Consider the following 19,286-nt stretch of genomic DNA (forward strand, 5'->3'; position numbering starts at 1 on the left):
TGGTGAGTGGACCCTGTGAAAAGTCCATAAAGGAAATGATCTAATAAATCTGTAGATATATCTTGTATGCAGCTATCAGATGAAGTGTGTGTTTGTGTGGGTTTTTTTTTTCCTACTAATTTGGGCACAGTAATTAATTTAAAAGAAAATATAAGGACTCCTTAGATGTACTTGCATACTTTCTTTTTCTCTGTGGGTTTTTTGTGTGTCTTGATGGGTGCTGTTCTTCTTTTTGATATTTGGAAATGTGTAAGCCAATATCGAAGCAGAGACCTTATTTTGTTGTTTGCGTTCTATACATTCCAATTTTTGGCCCTCTAGAACAGGAGAGGAAGGATGTCTTCCAGTTAGAGCACTGGAGTGGGTATCTGAAAATCTGGAGTCTAGTCTTCACTTTGACACAGGCTTTCTGTGCAGCCTAGGGCAAGTGCACTCTGCTTCAAAACATTATTTTACATTGGTGGAAAATACTTCTCTTCCACCAGGGATGTAGTGCTGCTACATGACTGTAGGGAAAGCACTTTGTTTTCAGATGGAAGGTGCTACAGAAAACAAACCCATGAGGAGCCAAGGGAGTTGTGTGAGATCCTCTGATCTTGGCTTATCCCTGGACTTATGGGGTTAAACCCCATATCAGGCAAGGAAGGAGACAGAGAAGTCAAAGTGGACACTCAGTTACTCATTCAGGTTTTTTTTTTTAAAACTGTGATAATGCTCTGAGACTTGGTGTTGTAGAACAGCTTTGTCAGTTTAAGGCTTGATCCAGAACTCATTAAAGTCAATCGAAAACTACATTCCCATTGATTTAACTGGCTCTAGATCAGAGCAGTTGTTCATGTAGAACGTCTGTATGGGCTAATGGGAATTTTGGGGGCACAAGGAATGAAAGATCTGGTCCATATATTGTTACCATTTATCCTTTTGGCCGGGGGGGGCAATTCTGAGGTCTCGGTGCAAAACTGCCAGAGAGACAGCGTAGGTGGCTGGTGCAGCGCTCCTCCTGCACAAGGGAATCCTCTGGTGGCACAAACACTGTAGCAGTTCCTGTGCCACTGCCCTTCCCTTGCCCTGGCACAGGAGAGGGTTTGGCTTTATCCACTCGACACCCTGGCAATTCCTGGCTGCCAAAATGACCCATGTGAAGCTGCTGGCAGCTGGTTATAATTTTAAACAACCTGAGGCTGCTCTAATCTACACTGGAGATTGGGCTTGCACAGAACTAGTATCAAAATTGGTATAGTAGGGGCATAAAGGGCTAATTTGGGCACAGCTGAGTCTGGCCTTTAGCCTTGGGAATGGCTAGACACTATAGAGCAGGGGTTCTCAACCTTTTTCTTTCTGAAGCCCCTCCCCCAACATGTTATAAAAACTCCACAGTGAGCTTGTGCCACAACTCCTCCTTTTTTTTTTTTTTTTTTTGCATATCCAGTAGATTAAAAGCCAGGGCTGGCATTATGGAGTAGCAAGCAGGGCAATTGCCTGGGGCCCCCTGCCACGGGGGGGCTCTGCAAAATGAAGTTGCTCAGGCTTCAGCCCGAGGCAGTGGGGCTTGGGCTTTGGCTTCAGCCCGGGGCCCCAATGAGTCTAATGCTGCCCTTGCTCTCTGGCTTATTTTGGCAGACCCCCCGAAACCTGCTCGTGGCCCCCGGGCCTCTGGTTGAGAACCACTGGCATAGTGCTTGCTGCTCAGTGAACATGTTATGGGTGTGAGGAGTCTTACTGTGTATTGTGTAAATGTTCCTTCAAGGACCTTTCAAAGCTGCTGAATTGTTGGCTATAGGCTGTTACTTGATGGTGTTGGTAATTTAGTTACAGGGGCTGTCGACAACACACAACATTAACTCAAGAAAATTCAAGAGCGTCGTCATATCATTGCAGATGCAAAGATTAAGTGTGGAAATGTATTTTAGTGGTTGGAGCAGGGGACTGGGAGACAGGAGGTCTCATGGGCTCTCTGTGACTCACTTTAGGCCTTATTTATCTGCTCTGTGCCTCAGCTTACCCACCTATATAACACCTCAGAGTTGTAATTCTTACAGAAGCATTTGTAGGCTCAGGTAGAAGTTGGCAAAGACCCTTCAGAATCTTGGCTGCAAGGTGCTACAGAAATGCAAAGCATTGTTTTTTATTTTAAAAAGTGTTCAAAAGTTAAATGTGTGGCGTTGCCACTTATGAAGTAACTGGTCTTAATTCCCTCCATCCTAAGTATTCAAAGGCTTTATTGTTTGCTATGTATGAGGACCAATGGCCTAACCTTTATGTGAATGAAAAATAAGCCTCTGTGTTGGGGGAGGCCAAACAGCTTATCTCTAAAACTGCATTCTTGTAATAGAAAACTAGCTAAGCCCTCTCATTAAATGTATGCTGCCCATCTTTACAAAAATGTGCTTCGTTTTGTAATAAATCTCTTAGAAAACTTCAACTGAGCTCTTTCCAATGGAACTTCTTGCCTCTACATGTGGCTCTTTTTGAGCCACCTGTATATTTTTCTGGAAATGATAGGCTCACTTAGTCACCGGGGCCTCCCTTCAGGGAGCAATGTGGCAGGACTCCTTTCCAGTGTTGCCAACTCTTGTGATATTTGGTATTTTTCTTAAAGCACCAGCTTCTAGAATCGAGAAATTTGTAAGGAAATCTCAACTTTCATTTAATTAAAATAAAAAAAAACATCCAGTTTTCATAGTTGCAGGAAAAAAGCTTGAAAAGGTTACCCGAGTGCACCCTACAGGCTCAGAAACCAGAGAGCAAACAAAAGGAACCCAACAGTTGTTATCCCCCATGATTTTTAAGCAAATCTCATTATTTTTGTGGCCTGACTCGTGACTTTTTTTGGACCTTTGGGGTTGGCAGTACCTCTCTTCCAATGGGAAAATGGTCAGGTGCAAGGACCTGATGGCAAGTGGATGCCCTCGGTCTGATTAAGGAAACCAAAAGTAGGCTGGAGGAGAGAACACAATATGTGGTTACAAGCTACCTCTTAGAAATGCCTGTTTCTACAGAGTTCTTGGAGCTTTAAAGGTGCAGTACCCAGAAAACAAAGGCCATAGTTTCTTCCTGTGAACACCATTGCTCGAATTGTCCCTGGAGTTATTGTGCAACATCCACAAAAGGCACAACACAACCGGGAGATCTTGGTTGAAATTCTGGCCCCATTGATGTAAATGTTTTCCCATTGACTTCAATTGAGGCAGGATTTCACCTCTTGTGCTAAAACACTGGTTCCTTATGAAGAAACTGGTGTACCTGCTTTAAAGGAAAACAAATATGTAAAACACTGGATAGAACACCGGCGTTTGGGACCGATTGCTTTTTCAGAATAACTGCATTTTAGGGTCCAAATAGATTGACATCTCTTTTAAGCAATTTTTCCTTCTCTTTGGGTGAGACTTTATATGCTACATTTCAGTCCAGAGTACACTTTATGTCCGCTGTATATAAAGTCCTGAAAACCGAGTTTAGAATGGAAAAACAGACCAAGCTTTTATTACAGCGCTGCTGCGGGTAGTGGCTGTAGTAAATAAACTTATCACAAAAGACATTCCTGAAACCTCTCACATGCTACTTCACTTTCAGAGAAGTCCCACTGATAATGGAATAATAGAATTGTTTCCCCAGGATGTAATTTGGATTTAATTGTATGTTAAATATTCATTGTGTGTGGTAGCTCATAAAAATATCCTTGCACTAATGTCCTTTTAAGTGGGACATCACTGCCCTAAGTGAGGAGTTATCCTTAAACTCATGCCACACGATAGCCCAGTGTACTTGGGACATTTAGTAAAAGAGAAAAAGGAATTGGGTAACATATATCGGACTTCTAATGGCAAGACCTTATTTTTTATTTAAAAATGTAACTAGCAAATCATAGACATAAGCATTCTCTCTGGAAAGCTGCTTCTAAATGAGGGAACAAGCATAGTATTTGACACATGTCCAATCAAAATTTTGAATGTGCGTGAACACTGTTTTGCAGATAATTTACAGACCAAAAGTTATTTGCCAAATTTCAAATCATTATTGAACTATACAAAAAACTGTAAGCTGCTTGAAAACAATTCAAAGAGAGAGAGGTGAAGTTAGCCAAATAAAGAATTCATTGAATTATTTGCCCAGCTGTAGTCTAAACAAATACTTTACACTGGCAAGGAACATGAAAGAAAAGAACATTGTTTTATAAATACAGCTCACCTTCACATTACTCTTTGGTGCAAATGTTCCCTCATGAATGTGAAATCCTTGTACTTTACTTTTGGACTTCGTGAATTCTCATTATAATCACCCTAGTTATAACAAGTGTATGATGTTAAATATACTACTCTTCTAGGGCTAGTACTATGAGAGCGCACACTGGAGATTACTTGACAACTGGGAGACCGAGTTTAAACAAAATTATTTCATATAAAGGGTAATACATGTGTGCCAATATGTTGTTATAAAGGGCCTTTGAAGCAGGGAACATTAATGAGCTCAGGAGACCACTAAATGAGTTTTTAAGTAAAGAGAATAAAGACGAATGGGAACAAAATGGGAGAGGGTGGGGGGAACAAAGGAGCAGGTATGAGGAAAATTACTCTGCCATGCCATGGGAAGGAGAAGAGCAAATCTAATGTGTCATTGCTTTCAGACTTTAAAAAAAAAACACCATTTCTCAGATATGAAATGTGGTCCATTATCTGTCATTGATATTTCAAGAAGACTACAGGCAAGAATATTTGCTAGCTATTTCTTCCCCCCGCCCCCCAAGTGCAGGGATAAAAGAACCTTGAACCACTAGTAGAAAAAGATTTTTCTTCATGTTAGTCAGCAAAAATCAATGCACAGTTCTATTTAGTAGCTGATCCCTTCTTCACGTATGAAGTGGTGCTATCTAGGGATCTATTTGCTTGCCATGCAATACCCCCACTGTCTGAAATGTTTTAAAACCACTAAATGGGATGCTAATCATGTCATGGTAACTATTCCCCAAATTCTACATAAGTCAAATATGTAACCAAAGTGCATATGCCTCTTCCTACCCCTGCTCTATCCCCAGTTACTTTTAGGAAACAAAATGACCAGATAATTTAAAGAGACATTGTCTATTATACTGTATAATAAACCAGCCATTGGGGGGAGTAGGCAGATAGTTATGCATGCGAAGAAGTGGGCTGTAGCCCACGAAAGCTTATGCTCAAATAAATTTGTTAGTCTCTAAGGTGCCACAAGTACTCCTGTTCTTTTTGCCGATACAGACTAACATGGCTGCTACTCTGAAACCAGTTAAAACAAGGAAATGTTTGGCTGTTCCAGGGTTGTGTTGTGCATTGTCAACTTTGGAAAGTGTGGGTCAATGGAGCTATTGCAAAGATATATGCAAGTTGCTTGAACTAAAAAGACTGTTAATACTTGAAGTTGGATTATATAGTTTATATTACAATATATGGTGATGAGGTGAAGCTGAAAGAAAAAAGAGAAAAATAGGTCTGGGAAGACATCTGTAAGTAAGCTCTCTAAACCCATAGAAACACAGGTGAAATGGCTGCAATATATGGGACTATTTCACTATTTAATCAACAACACTTAATTTGGGAAGAATACTGAAAAATATATTTTGTTCACTGCTAATGATGTTATAGGTAAAGATGAGAAGAAACTATCATACTTGGCAGTGTAGGGGCCAAGACTTCAGTTTAATGAGAAACCTGATAACCCCTAAAAAGCTCAGGGATAAAAACTTTTGATGAGCTTAGTAAAGCTGTTCTTTAAAAAAAAAAAAAAAAAAAAAAAAAAAAAAAAACCATTTCAACCTAACACCCAGTAAAATAGCAGAATGATTTGAGTTTAACTCTGGGACAAGGAAAGCCAGGGTGACAGGAGGAGAGTTTGTGGCAGAACTGAGGAAGCTGTCTCAAGATTGTAATTATGGTGTGCTTCTGACACAAATGCTAAGAGACAGATTAGTCTGTGGCATTAATGATGACAAAAATGCAAAGATTACTGTCTGAACCACAGTGAACATTTGAAATAGCTCTGAAATTGGTCCAGGCTATGGAATCTGCAAATAAAAATGTACAGGATTTACAAACATAAGTCACAGGAGCCTGGGGAGATGGAAATAGCATGCAGGAAATACAAGGTACTGTGCACAAAATTGCAAGGCAACCTGGAAACAGATCTAATTGTCTAGCAGAGAGTATTATTGTGGAGGCAGTTAAAACAGAGAGTTAACAGGCACCAATTGTTGTCTGATTTAAAAATCACATTTGTGGATTGACTGGGCACATTCAAGAAGTTTGAAACAAAACCAAGAAAGCAGACATACAAAACAGTGATAAAAAGCAATCAAATAGCTATGATACCTTTCATGTACTGGAGGAGGAAAGTAGTGAAAAGGAAAAAAATGGAAGTAGCGTATACTATCTATAGTAAATGGGTAACAAATATACCTAAAGTAGGTCCCAGCCACATTGGCCTCACCTGGGATGGGGGGGAAGAGTATGATTTGAGCTTGACATGGGATGTAGCATGATTATTCTGAACCAAGAAGGCTATGAGACCTTGTGAAAAGGTAGTGAACCACCTCCATTGCAGTAATGTTGGGTAAAATTAAAAATATATACTAGAGAAGTGGTAAAAGTACTGGGAGCCACCAATGTGAAGGTTTGCCATCAGAGTCAAGTAAGGCATTTACTGTTGCTAGTGGTTACTGGTACTGGCCCTAACTTGCCCAGTAGAATGGTAGGCTGACTTTTCACTGGAGTGGAAAGGAAAAATATATCACTTGAAATCACAAGATCTAATTCTGGAAACTGTTTAAAATATATGTAAGGAAGTACTTAAAGATGAACTGGACATTTTAAAAAGGCACTACTGCTAAAATCTACAAAAACCCAAATGTCAGGCTTTGTTGTTTCAAACCCAGACTTGTACCCTTTGCTGTAAAATAAGTTGAAATTGAGTTAAAAAGACTACATGCAACTGGTATTACTGAATCTGTAGTTTTTTTTTTCTTTCTCTGAATGGGCTGCACCAATAGTACCAGTGTTGAAGCTGGATGGTTCCGTATGCATGTGTTGACTATAGACATTGTTTCACAATTAAAACAGTAGCCAATTTCAAAAATTGAGGATCTGTTTGCAGTTTTAGTAGGAGCATAATTGTTTGCCAAGTTAGACATAAGCCATACTTAACAACAGATTGTCCTGGAAGAAGATTACAAGCAGTCACTCAAAATGCTCACAAAGGACTGTTTTAAATATAATCAGTTACCTTTTGGTATGTCCTCAGCCCTGGCTATTTTCCAAAGAACCATGGAGGGATTGATTCAGGGAGTTCCAATGGGGCAGTATATCTGAATGAAATGCTAATTACAGGTACAAAATTTAGCAGAAGTGCTAAACAAGCTAAAGGGAACAGATCTGCACCTAAAACAGGAGAAGTGTTTCTTCCTGGCACATAAGTGATGTACTTGGGATATAAAGTGGATGCCCAGGTACTATGCCCAGTGAAAGATAAAGTCAAAGCAATTTGGGGTGCACCTACATATAGGAATATTTCAGAGCTGAAAGCCTGCTTATGCTGGCTGAATTACTACAATAATACTAAGAACTTTACTAAAAAGAAATCATGCCAAACCAGGTTGATTTCCTTCTTTGACAAGGTAACTGGATGGGGGGAATGACGTGGATATAATATACCTGGACTTTGTCAAGGCTTTTGACACAGTCCCACATGACTTTCTCCTAAGTAAGCTGGAGAAATGCAGGCTCAGTAGAACTAACATTAAGTGGATACATAATTGGTTAAACAACCGCAAACAAAGAGTAACTATTAATGGAATGATGTCGGTTTGAAAGAAGGTCTCAAGTGGGGTTCCACAGGGATATGTTCTGGGTCTGGTGTAATTGAACATCTTTATTAATGACCTGGATGTAGAAATAGAGAGCATACTGATCAAATTACAGATAATGCAAAGCTGGGGGTTTGCAAACACTTTGGAGGATAAAACTAAAAATCAAAGGGATCTTGATAAATTGGAAAACTGAGCTATAGGCAACAAAAACAAATGTAAGGTGCTACACTTGGGGAATAAAAACTAAATGTACAAATACAGAATGGGGGATAACTGGCTTGGCAGCAGCACTGCTGAGAAGGATCTGGGAGTTGTGGTGCATCACAACCTCAACATGAGTCAACAACGTGGAGCTGTTCCAAACAAAGAAAATGCAGTTTGGGGTTGCGTTAACATGCAAGTCAAAGGAAGTGCTCTACTTGGTGCTTGTTAGGCCTCAGCTGGAGTAGTGTCCAACTTTGGTCACTGCTGTATAGGAAGGATACAGAGAAATGACAGGATACAGAGGCAAGCCACAAAGATGATCAAAGGGATGGAATGCAAGCCATATGAGGAAAGGCTGATGGAACTGGGTGTGTTTAGTTTGGAAAAGAGGAGATTATGGGGGGACATGTTAGTGGTCTTCAAATACTTGAAAGGCTGTTGTATAAAAGATGGAGAAAAAATTTTCTCTTGCCACAGAGGGCAGGACAAGAGACAATGGGTTCAAAATACAGCATAGCAGATCTTAGACTAAATCTCAGGAAAAACTTCCTAAATGTAAGAACAGTAGGACAATGGAACCGACTGCCTAGGGAAGTCGTGGAAGCTCCTTCACTGGAGGTTGTCAAGAAGAGACAGGATAGTCATCTGTCTTGGATGGTTTAAACACAACAAATCCTGCATCTTGGCAGGGGATTAGACTAGATGACCTTGTGGTTTTTTCTAATCCTATGATTCTATGCTAAGTTTTTGCCAAACTTATCAACACTTGTAATGTAGATGTTACTGAAAAAGGGGGTTAAATAGTATTGGAAATCAGCTCAGGGACAAGCATTCCAGGATTCTAAACTACTGCTGTAATCGTCAGGATGCCAGCTACCATTCAAGATATTACAGGGCCAGTCTCGTACACTGTAATTCTGAGGGACAGCAGGGTTATGCATCTACATGTGGATCAGCTGCAAAAAAGGATTATGGTTAACTCGGCAGATGCTAGTACAGCAGCAAAGGACTTGTCACCTGAAAATGCCCAGTTATATTCAACCTCGGTTTCTGGAGGAGCAGCTGCTGGACACAATATCAACTGTTACAAAGAGATCTCATGGACAGACTGTCCCAGTTACCATACTGCAGAATGACCGTTTTGAACCAAAAGTTGTATTTTCAGGAACGACATTGATGGCAGAATTACTTTTTGCAAAGATTGAATTGATGTGTCCTAGAGGGGGAAAAATGTCCACTTACACTGTATAATCTTTTAAATAGGTAACAGTCACTAAGTGCCTATTTATTTCTTATTTGAAATGCATTACTGGTTGTTCAGTTAACATTTCCCCACTTTAAGTATTTGTGTATAATAAACTATTATGTCTAATAAACCAGCTGTATGTTTTGTTGGCAACTTTGGAAAGTGTAGGTCTGTAGAACTATTGCCAAGATATAGGCATGTTGCTGAAATAAAAATGTTTATGTTCAAAGAAGTTGGAGTATGTCTGGTTGATGCTATAGCACTGTCCAAATAGCTTATCTAAAACAATGTAAGATATTCTCTCTATGGGTGTGCTTTAGGGCAAAATACAAGCAAAGATTGGGGCTGTGATTCTCCAGCCCCATGTTATTTCACTCCATCAGAAATACACCAACTTCTCACTAGAACTGGTCACGATATTTTTCCCTGCAAAATATTTCAGTCACAAACTATATTTTTCTTCTTCAAATGGGTGCTTTGGTGCCCGAGGGAGCAAATACTTTATACTCTCATTCTTCTCTATGGGCTAGGCTTGCTGTCTGGAGTACATATCCCATGACGTACCACCTTGTCCTGTCTTGGTGAAGGGCTGGGATGCATCATAGGAATGCCTGGCTGCGGTGCATCACAGGGGCTGTAGTGTGGCCAGAAAGTCCCTCTCCCATGGAAGGGAATGGAAACACAAAGCACCCAGGCTATAGTTCCCTTGAGGCACTGCTTTGCCATTTTGAATTTACATATGTTGATTTTTGGCCAATGTTTGCAGGGGTTTTGGTTTGCTTTTGCAAAACAAAGAAACAAACACTTTTTGTGGAAAAACTCAATTTTCCATCAAACAGTTTAGACAAGAAATTTTGGACCAGCCCTGCTTCTAAAATCTTTGGGCTAAATCCTGCTGTCTTATCTAGGTACTTTTTGATAGGATAGTCAAACCCTAGACTGGCCAGGAAAGGGGTAATGAGCTTCTGTCCTGCTACATCTGCAATAGGTGCCAGGCTTGGAGAGGTTAAAAGGGGAGAGCCCAGATCAGTTGGAAGCTGGCTGGGTAGGAGAATAGACATCTAGTGCTCAGTCTGAGAAGACTGGCTGGGACCAGGAACTGCTTGAGAGACTGCTGCCTGTCCGCTCCCTGAAAGAAGGTAGGCCTGATGCAGGAATATTGTGATATCCTACTAGTGCCTTGCTTGTTGTTGGATGAGATGGGGTGTATAGATCCTACACTGAGGCAAGAGAGGGCTGGTGCAATACTGGGCCCAAAAGGCCCTGCCTCACCACTTGGCACTGCTGAGCATGTTTCTGGGGAAAGGACCAGTATAAAAGGAGCTCGAAGCCATTTCCTGGAGTAGAACTGCTCTGCTATGGAGGGGGTTTGGCTGTGAGTCTCCCTGTTCCTGCTTTTGTGACACTAACCTATGGAAAGGTTACCCAAGGGTCACAGGCATTGGCCCTAGATTATGGGGGTTTGAAGCAAGGATTGTAACTCAAATTGTGAGCACACCCCCAAACTGAGGCACCCGGTGCAGTAGGAAGTGGCACAGGGGCAGGCTGAACCCAGGCCAGGGCCGGCTCCAGGCACCAGCTTAACAAGCAGGTGCTTGGGGTGGCCAAGGGAGAGGGGCGGCACCTGCAGCAATTCGGGGGCAGCAGGTCCCTCACTCCCTCTAGGAAGGAAGGACCTGCTGCTGAACTGCTGCCGCCGATTGCAGCGCTTTTTTTATTTTTTATTTATTTTATTTATTTTTTTTTTTTTTTGCTTGGGGCGGCAGAAATGCTGGAGCCAGCCCTGACCCAGGCCATCCCCACTGCTACACTTTTAGTGCCCTGGGCCAGGACCCAGTGGAGCAGGAGGGCCTGGGTCCCCCTACCAACCACATGCCCCAAGAAGGGCAGGGCAAGGGGTTACCAGCCCAGAAGCCAGTCCAGCAGGGACCTCCTCCAGAGAACAAGGGACACTGAACTGAAATGAAGGCTGTCAGAGGCCCAAACTATTAGGCCTGCTGACTGACCAAACCACTCCACTACACTGGGTAAGATGGTGCCATGGTATAGATGGTGCCCTGCCTGAATGGAGTGACAGCCAAATAAAGATGTCCTGATTTTATAGGGACAGTCCCGATATTTGGGGCTTTCTCTTATATAGGTGCCTATTACCCCCCACTGTTTGTCCCAATTTTTCACACTTGTTATCTGATCATCCTGGCTCTGGGCCCAGAACTGATCCTATCCGTGTTATTCTGGAGTAATTTGATGAACTTCATTGCAGCCCCTCTATGTTGGCACCCATGTGAAGGAGCAGAATATGGCTCCTAATGCTGTATGTATTGCAAACAGTGAAAACTCACTTCAGTCACAACAGTGGGTGTCAAATGGCAGGCAATACAGTACGCAGAATAGTTAAAATACTGCCTGTGTCCTCTTAGTTCTGCATGGCGCTGGCTGTATTCTTCACTTCACTGTTGCTGTGGTATTAATTCCTGAATTATTTCTAGTTAGTGCCTTTAAATTAGAGATGATGAGGCTAAGTTCTGCGCTCATTTATACTTATGCAACCACTTAGGCTTTAATGGTTGTATAAGTATAAATGAGTGCAAAACTTGGCCTGCCCTTTAGAGATCCATGCCACGTTCACATATATATGTGAATCCCAACTGGCCATTGATAAGGAGGTCCCACCCTACACTATGCTTTACATAAATCTAACTTCTATAATACCGGTGAGTGTTTTGGCTTTAAATATCTGCACTGTTTAACAGGCAAAATTTTCAAAAGGTCAATTTCAGGTATTTGATTTATACCTTCAATCTATCTCTAATTATTTTAACCTTATAATTTCCATAAATCCAATCACTGCAGTCAGACTTTGAAGATGATGTAGATACCCTAATGCCTTGTGCTTTTGCTCATTAGATCACAAGTACAATACTATGGCAGTTATTTTACTTGACTCTTTACAATGTTTTCTAACTTTGAATTGCTTTAATGAATTTTTCTGCTCTTGAAAGCAAAAGGCAGAACTGAGCAAAGTGTAACATATCCTGGCATTGTGGAAACTATCCCAAATAGTTCTGCCAACACTACAGACCCACAGCTAGACAGATGACTAGGGAGGAGTATAAAAATATTGCTCGAGCATGCAGGGGTGTAATCAGGAAGACCAAAGCACAATTGGAGTTGCAGCTAGCAAGGGACGTGAAGGGTAACAAGAAGGGTTTCTACAGATATGTTAGTAACAAGAAGGTGGTCAGGGAAAGTGTGGGACCCTTACTGAATGGGGAAGACAATCTAGTGACAGATGATGTGGAAAAAGCTGAAGTACTCCATGCTTTTTTTGCTTCGGTCTTCGCAGACAAGGTCAGCCCCTAGACTGCTGCACTGGGCAGCACAGTATGGGGAGGAACTGAGCAGCCCTCAGTGGTGAAAGAACAGGTTAAGGACTATTTAGAAAAGCTGGACATGCACAAGTCCATTGGTCCAGATCTAATGCATCCGAGAGTGCTGAGGGAGTTGACTGATGTGATTGCAGAGCCATTGGCCATTATCTTTGAAAACTCGTGGTGATCGGGGGAAGTCCCGGACGATTGGAAAAAGGCAAATATAGTGCCCATCTTTAAAAAAGGGAACTACAGACCAGTCAGCCTCACCTCAGTCCCTAGAAAAATCATGGAGCAGATCTTCAAGGAATCCATTTTGAAGTCTTTGGAGGAGAGGAAGGTGATCATGAACAGTCAACATGGATTCACCAAGGGCAAGTCATGCCTGACCAACCTGATTGCCTTCTATGATGAGATAATTGGCTCTGTGGATATGGGGAAAGCAGTGGACATGATATATCTTGACTTAGTCTCCCACAGTATTCTTGCCAGCAAGTTTAAAAAAGTATGGGTTGGCGAATGGACTGTAAGGTGGATAGAAAGCTGGCTAGATCATCGGGCTCAACGGGTAGTGATCAACAGCTCGATGTCTAGCTGGCAACCAGTATCAAGCAGAGTGCTCCAGGAGTCAGTCCTGGGGCTGGTTTTGTTAAACATCTTCATTAATGATCTGGATGATTGGATGGATTGCACCCTCAGCAAGTTTGCGGATGACACTAAACTGGGGGGAGAGGTAGATATGTTGGAGGGTAGAGATAGGGTCCAGAGTGACCTAGAATATTAAAGGATTGGGTTCAAAGAAATCTGATGAGGTTCAACAAGGACAAGTGCAGAGTCCTGCACTTAGGACGGAAGAATCCCATGCAAAGCTACAGGCTGGGGACTGATTGGCTAAGCGGCAATTCTGCAGAAAAGGAGCTGGGGATTACGGTGGCCGAGAAGTTGGATATGCGTCGACAGTGTGCCCTTGTTGCCAAGAAGGCTAACGGCATATTGGGCTGCATTAGTAGGAGCATTGTCAGCAGATCGAGGGCAGTGATTATTTCCCTCTATTCAGCATTGGTGAGTACATCTGGAGTACTGTGTCCAGTTTTGGGCCCCCCACTATAGAAAGGATGTGGGCAAATTGGAGAGAGTCCAGCGGAGGAGAGGCTGAGGGAACTGGGCTTATTTAGTTTGCAGAAGAGAAGAGTGAGGGGGGATTTGATAGCAGCCTTCAATTATCTGAAGGGGGGGTTCCAAAGAGGATGGAGTGAGACTGTTTCCGTGGTGGCAAATGACAGAACAAGTAGCAATGGTCTCAAGTTGCAGTGGGGGAGGTCTAGGTTGGATATTAGGGAAAAACGATTTCACTAAGAGGGTGGTGAAGCACTGGAATGGGTTACCTAGGAAGGTGGTGGAATCTCCATCCTTAGAGATTTTAAGATTCCTTTTGAGGCCTGGCTTGATAAAGCCCTGGCTGGGATGATTGATTTAGTTGGGGTTGGTCCTGCTTTGAGCAGGGGGTTGGACTAGATGACCTCCTGAGGTCTCCTCCAACCCAAATTTTCTATGATTTTACAACACCGTTATTATTCCCTACCAGACCTGAAATTGGCAGCTTTATGTTGAGAGAGAATGAGCTTCAGAATTCAGTGGGGTTCTTTAAAATCTGGAAGTTAAGGGGGTTCAGTTCTGGGCTTTTGGTTTGATTCATCAAGTGTCAGACTGTTTCAAATTCTGGTTTGAATTCCATCCCCTACTCCTCACCCAAATTGAAGTTCAATGTGTCTGGATCAAGCTTTGTTGAATCCCATTTCTAGCTTCAGGGCATTTGCTAAACTGGTAGTTACACACAATACTCAAAGCCTACAGCAGTGTTCTCTTTGGACTCTGAACTAGAGCCAAGGAATTTTACGTTCCCCATTGGACATAACTCTTTACTGCAACAGTGTAAATTTTCATTCCATAGTCAGATGTTTTGCCATATGACAATGAAATAGGAAGGGGGCGAGGAAATGGCAGTTCTTGACTTCCAGGTACTACAGTTTACTTTTGTGGAAACTAGCCAATTATTTGGGAGAACACAACACACTTCATCCCCCTAAACTTGGCTTTTTTCACTGGCTTTTGTAGCAGGACCCTCACCTGAGTGTATGACTCCAGATTCCTTCAGTAAGGGAGTCTTCGCCACCACTCCTTACATCACTGAGCAGGGGAGGCACAGCCTTGCAGGAGTGAGAGAGGTGCCTTTCCATAGGTGAAGTGAGGCTTCCTGTCACTAGGATCAGTACAAGTGATGGGACTGCTCCCCTCTGACCGATGGAATGATTCTCCCATGCAGAGAAAGGAACATCGTTGTCCACTAACAGAAGTGGAAGGATAGTCCTGGCAGACCTGACTGCAATTCTGTATTTACTGTAAATTCAGAAGAAGCATCCTTTGCTGTTTGGCATTTTCATGTCCCGATGAAAAATCAGTTTATGCACATAATAGGTGACCATGTAGATCCCACCTGAAGACCCACTCGGCAAGGCTTACAAGAAGCTGGATGACTAAGTTGCCTGACAACCTATTTAATTTATCTTAGGAGATAACTCTCACTTGTGTGGATGGAGGGGGATGACCATTCACAGGGAGCAAAATAGACACTGACTGATATTGGGCATGGGTTAAAAGCTTTCTCTCCCTGGCCGCGGTTCACCGCTGCAGGCCAATGGGAGCTGGTGGAAGCGGCGGCCAGTACGTCCCTCGGCCCGCGCCGTTTCCAGCAGCTCCCATTGGCCTGGAGCAACAAACCACGGCCAGTGGGAGCCACGATCGGCCAGATCTGCGGACGGGGCAGGTAAACAAACCGGCCCGGCCTGCCATGGGCTTTCCCTACACAAGTGGCGGCCCTAGTTTGAGAACCATTGATCAAGGCTGTGATGCCTCCAGCTTAGGGGTATGGGCCAGGCATCTCTCCCAGCTTCCAGGGTGTAGATGGGGAAACTGGCTGTGCTAGCCACTAGGCCCCCTGACCCTCTACCATAGAAGGGCTGTGTCTTTCTCTGTTTGGAAAGTGCCTGGCATAATGTGGAAGTGACTACAATATAAAGAATAGCTATACACCTTTACAACCTTTGTGTCCTTTCCTGGAGAGCACAGAGCAAAGAAAGGAATTGAATTAATAAAAGGGAAAGTTGAGGAGAAAGTGATGAACAGTAAAAATAAAAAGCATTAAAAATGAGTGAAACACCTTTAAAAAACTTTAAGTAGCTGGAGTGAGTGAGGATTCAGAGGCTCATGGGTAGTAAACACTCCCAGCCAGAGGTTATTGCCTTCATGATAGATGTGCTGTAATTCCCTGAAGCACCACCATCCTCCTCCTTTCAGTTCTTTGGTTTCTTGCAGTCATGTAACATGTTTGTGTTGCTTTGGCTAAGTCTCGGGGATATTAAAAATCTCCAGTGTGCAACCTATTCTAGTCTGTTCAATTTCTCCAGTCTCTGCTGAGTTCAGAGTAAAAATTTGTCATGATCAGAATTCTCAACTCTTCTATCAGATAACACTTTCTCTAACATTTGTTTCCTATCTTACTACTTTTTAATGATGGGGACAAGCCCAAACCATTTATCTAAAGTCTCCTCAGTGTTGGGAGTCAAATAAAATAAGGGATTAGCTACCTGTGTGTTGGTTTTGAATAAATAAAACCTGAGATGTGGCTGTGTCAGAGATAAGTGTGGACAAAACTTCAGAGCATTTTTTATGGGGGAATTAACTTTATATTTCAGCTCAGGAGCTATTTGCATGTGTAGTCCTACTTCACTTCAGGTCCTCTTTGGTCACCATTCTCTGCATTCTCTATTTCAAGTACGTTTGGGAGGGGAGGGATAGCTCAGTGGTTTGAGCACTGGCCTGCTAAACCCAGGGTTGAGTGTTCAATCCTTGAGGGGGCCACTTAGGGATCTGGGGCAAAAATCTGTCTGGGGATTGGTCCTGCTTTGAGCAGGGGGTTGGACTAGATGACCTCCTGAGGTCCCTTCCAACCCTCATATTCTATGATTTAAAATAACATACATCAAAATTGCTTGAAGGTTTCTGAAATGAGGAGTCCTGACTCAAGCTCAATTTGACATCTCAAAATTTGGTCAGCATGGTCCTGTCAGACTCCGGAGAGCTGGGTTCTCTTGCCAGCTCTACTACTGGACTGGTTCAAGTTCTCACAACAAGCATGTCCTCTGTGTGTGTGCCTCAGTTTCCCCATTTGTAAATTTGGGGTAATGCTTACACCCTGTAGTTAATGTTGAGAACAATGGATGACGAGCCCTATAGAAGCACTAGTGGGTCCTTGTGATTGTCCATCTCCTACCTACCAAACTTTGGAAAAAGATATAAAAATAAAGTGTAAATTCTTTCTTTCTTTCCCCCAACCAATATTAATGTTATTCTCTAGTAAATCTAAGAAAACACAATTCAAGATGATCAATATAAACTTCAAAGAAACTCTCAGGGCAGGATCTAAATCATTGCAGCATTTGCCAAAATGTTAACACACAACTATTTCCCTCCTCTTTTTACCATTCAGTCTTTCATGACTGGCTACCAAATTCTCCTCTTCCTTCTATTTCTTTTTTTACTTACTACTTGAATTGAATGTATTCTCGGTTGTGAGAGACCCAAGTACAAACTGACGACTCATACTTCATGCACATAAACCCTTGAATACAGTGAGCCAAAATAATTTTTGGGATCACTCCACTGAAGTGAGTGAACTTACAACAATGACAACTTGGCCCATTATTACTGAAAAACATGGCAATTTCACATAGGGCAATTATATTTTCAATGATGCCTCTGTCTGAATAGAATCTTTCCTTTCATCTGAAATATAAAAACAACAAAGAGCCCAGCTGTCTGTCTTTCTTTGTGTCATCCTGCACACTTCTATTTTTGATGAAATGTATAGGATTTACATGATATGTAATGGGTATCCAGCCATTTAAATACACCTCAGTCCACTTTCAAGTGATGCCAGAACAGATAGGCATGCAATAAAGGGGAAGGAGATTGTGCAAAGCAAGAGTGACTTACTCAAATGAGCAAGTCACAACCATTTTCCTCTCATGGAATTTAGGAAAATTGTCAAGTTGCTGAGAGCAGCTTGGATCTATCAATGGTGAGCTCATACAAACCGTTGAATATAAAGCTCCAATCACACCCTCCAATTCACATGTTGTAATTCCCACATGATTATTCACATATCTTTATGGCCTAATGACTTTTTTTATAGCGCCATACACTGTGTATACATGGAGAATTTCACTGCTTAATAATTTGCATTTCTGTAGCAACTTCCCTCTGGGGGACTTGAAGCATTTTATAGCACTTCACTAAGACTCACAATACACCTGTAAGATACAGCACATAATAATTATAGCAACAGTACAATGATGCTGTTTATTTAACTGATTTACCCAAGATCAGAGTCAGTGGCAGAATGAAGAATAGATGTCAGTAGCCATAACAGTCGTACCCACCTCTAACCATTACATCACACTTTTTTTTCCAAAGAGGTTTGGCATCATATTTTTCCCCCCATGCATCTACCCATTTTCTATCATTTCCACTCAGTGTTACATAATGGTGTAAAGTACTGCCCTGGGAACTTATGCCTAATAAGTTTAATACATTTGGAGTATCAGGGCTAAGCACTCGTGTTTATTGCATGCCTATTGAAAAGAGACTGCCAAATTCACCCCAATGTAACTCCATTAAAGAGAATGAAGTTACACCAAGGATGTATTTAGTGCAGTGTGTGTTTTCTCCCCATTACTCAAATCTACAAAGCCAATGCAGGAACGGGAAATATGATTGTAAAGAAGAAATCGGAATAAATGCACACTTATTTATTTATTTTGTAAGCAGTTTTGAATGTATTGGTCCCAGGATATTAGACAGACTACTACCTCACCCATCTTGTATCTCTAATTCAGTGATTTTGTAATTCTACCTACACTGAGGCCAGAACAGGGCAAATATGCCTTAAATATACCTCACAATGATATTGCATCTCTCATTTATAGAGCATCTTTGTGAGCCTTGCAGATAAGAGCTGTTCATTCCTGGCAGTGTGCATAACACTGCCGAGTCCTTTAATCTGAGAGGCTGAAAGGTGGTCTTTGGGCTGGGAAAGGGTTGAGACAGGGGCCTTCTACTCTCCCACTCAGCCAGAATGAGCCTATCACAGACCAATGGGAGATATTACTTCAAAACAGAAAAAAGGATTGCAGTTATATGACTGTTATCAATGGGATATCTATTTTAACCCAGTATTTGGTGCTTTAAATATGTAAACTGATTGTGACATTAAGGAAAGACCAACCTTGCATTCATGTTCTATACATGCTTGCCATCTTCTCAGCTAGCATCATGCCTTTTACGGTATGATTAGAGTATAGGAAAACCAGAGAATATAGTGAGACCTGGAGAAACCTCAGGGAGTTCTAATTCCTGTAATACGAATAGTGCTGCAGCAAGCCACACTGAATAAAGAGTAGTAGTGCACGGGAGAAGAGAGGAACTCATTAGAGTAACAGTTCAAGGCCAAATTTTGCTGTTACACTGAAAAATTAATGGAGTGACTCCAGCTTTACAGTGAGAGCAGAATTTGGCC

The sequence above is a fragment of the Emys orbicularis genome, chromosome 11 (genome assembly GCF_028017835.1).
Source record: "Emys orbicularis isolate rEmyOrb1 chromosome 11, rEmyOrb1.hap1, whole genome shotgun sequence".
In the NCBI taxonomy this organism is placed as follows: Eukaryota; Metazoa; Chordata; order Testudines; family Emydidae; genus Emys; species Emys orbicularis.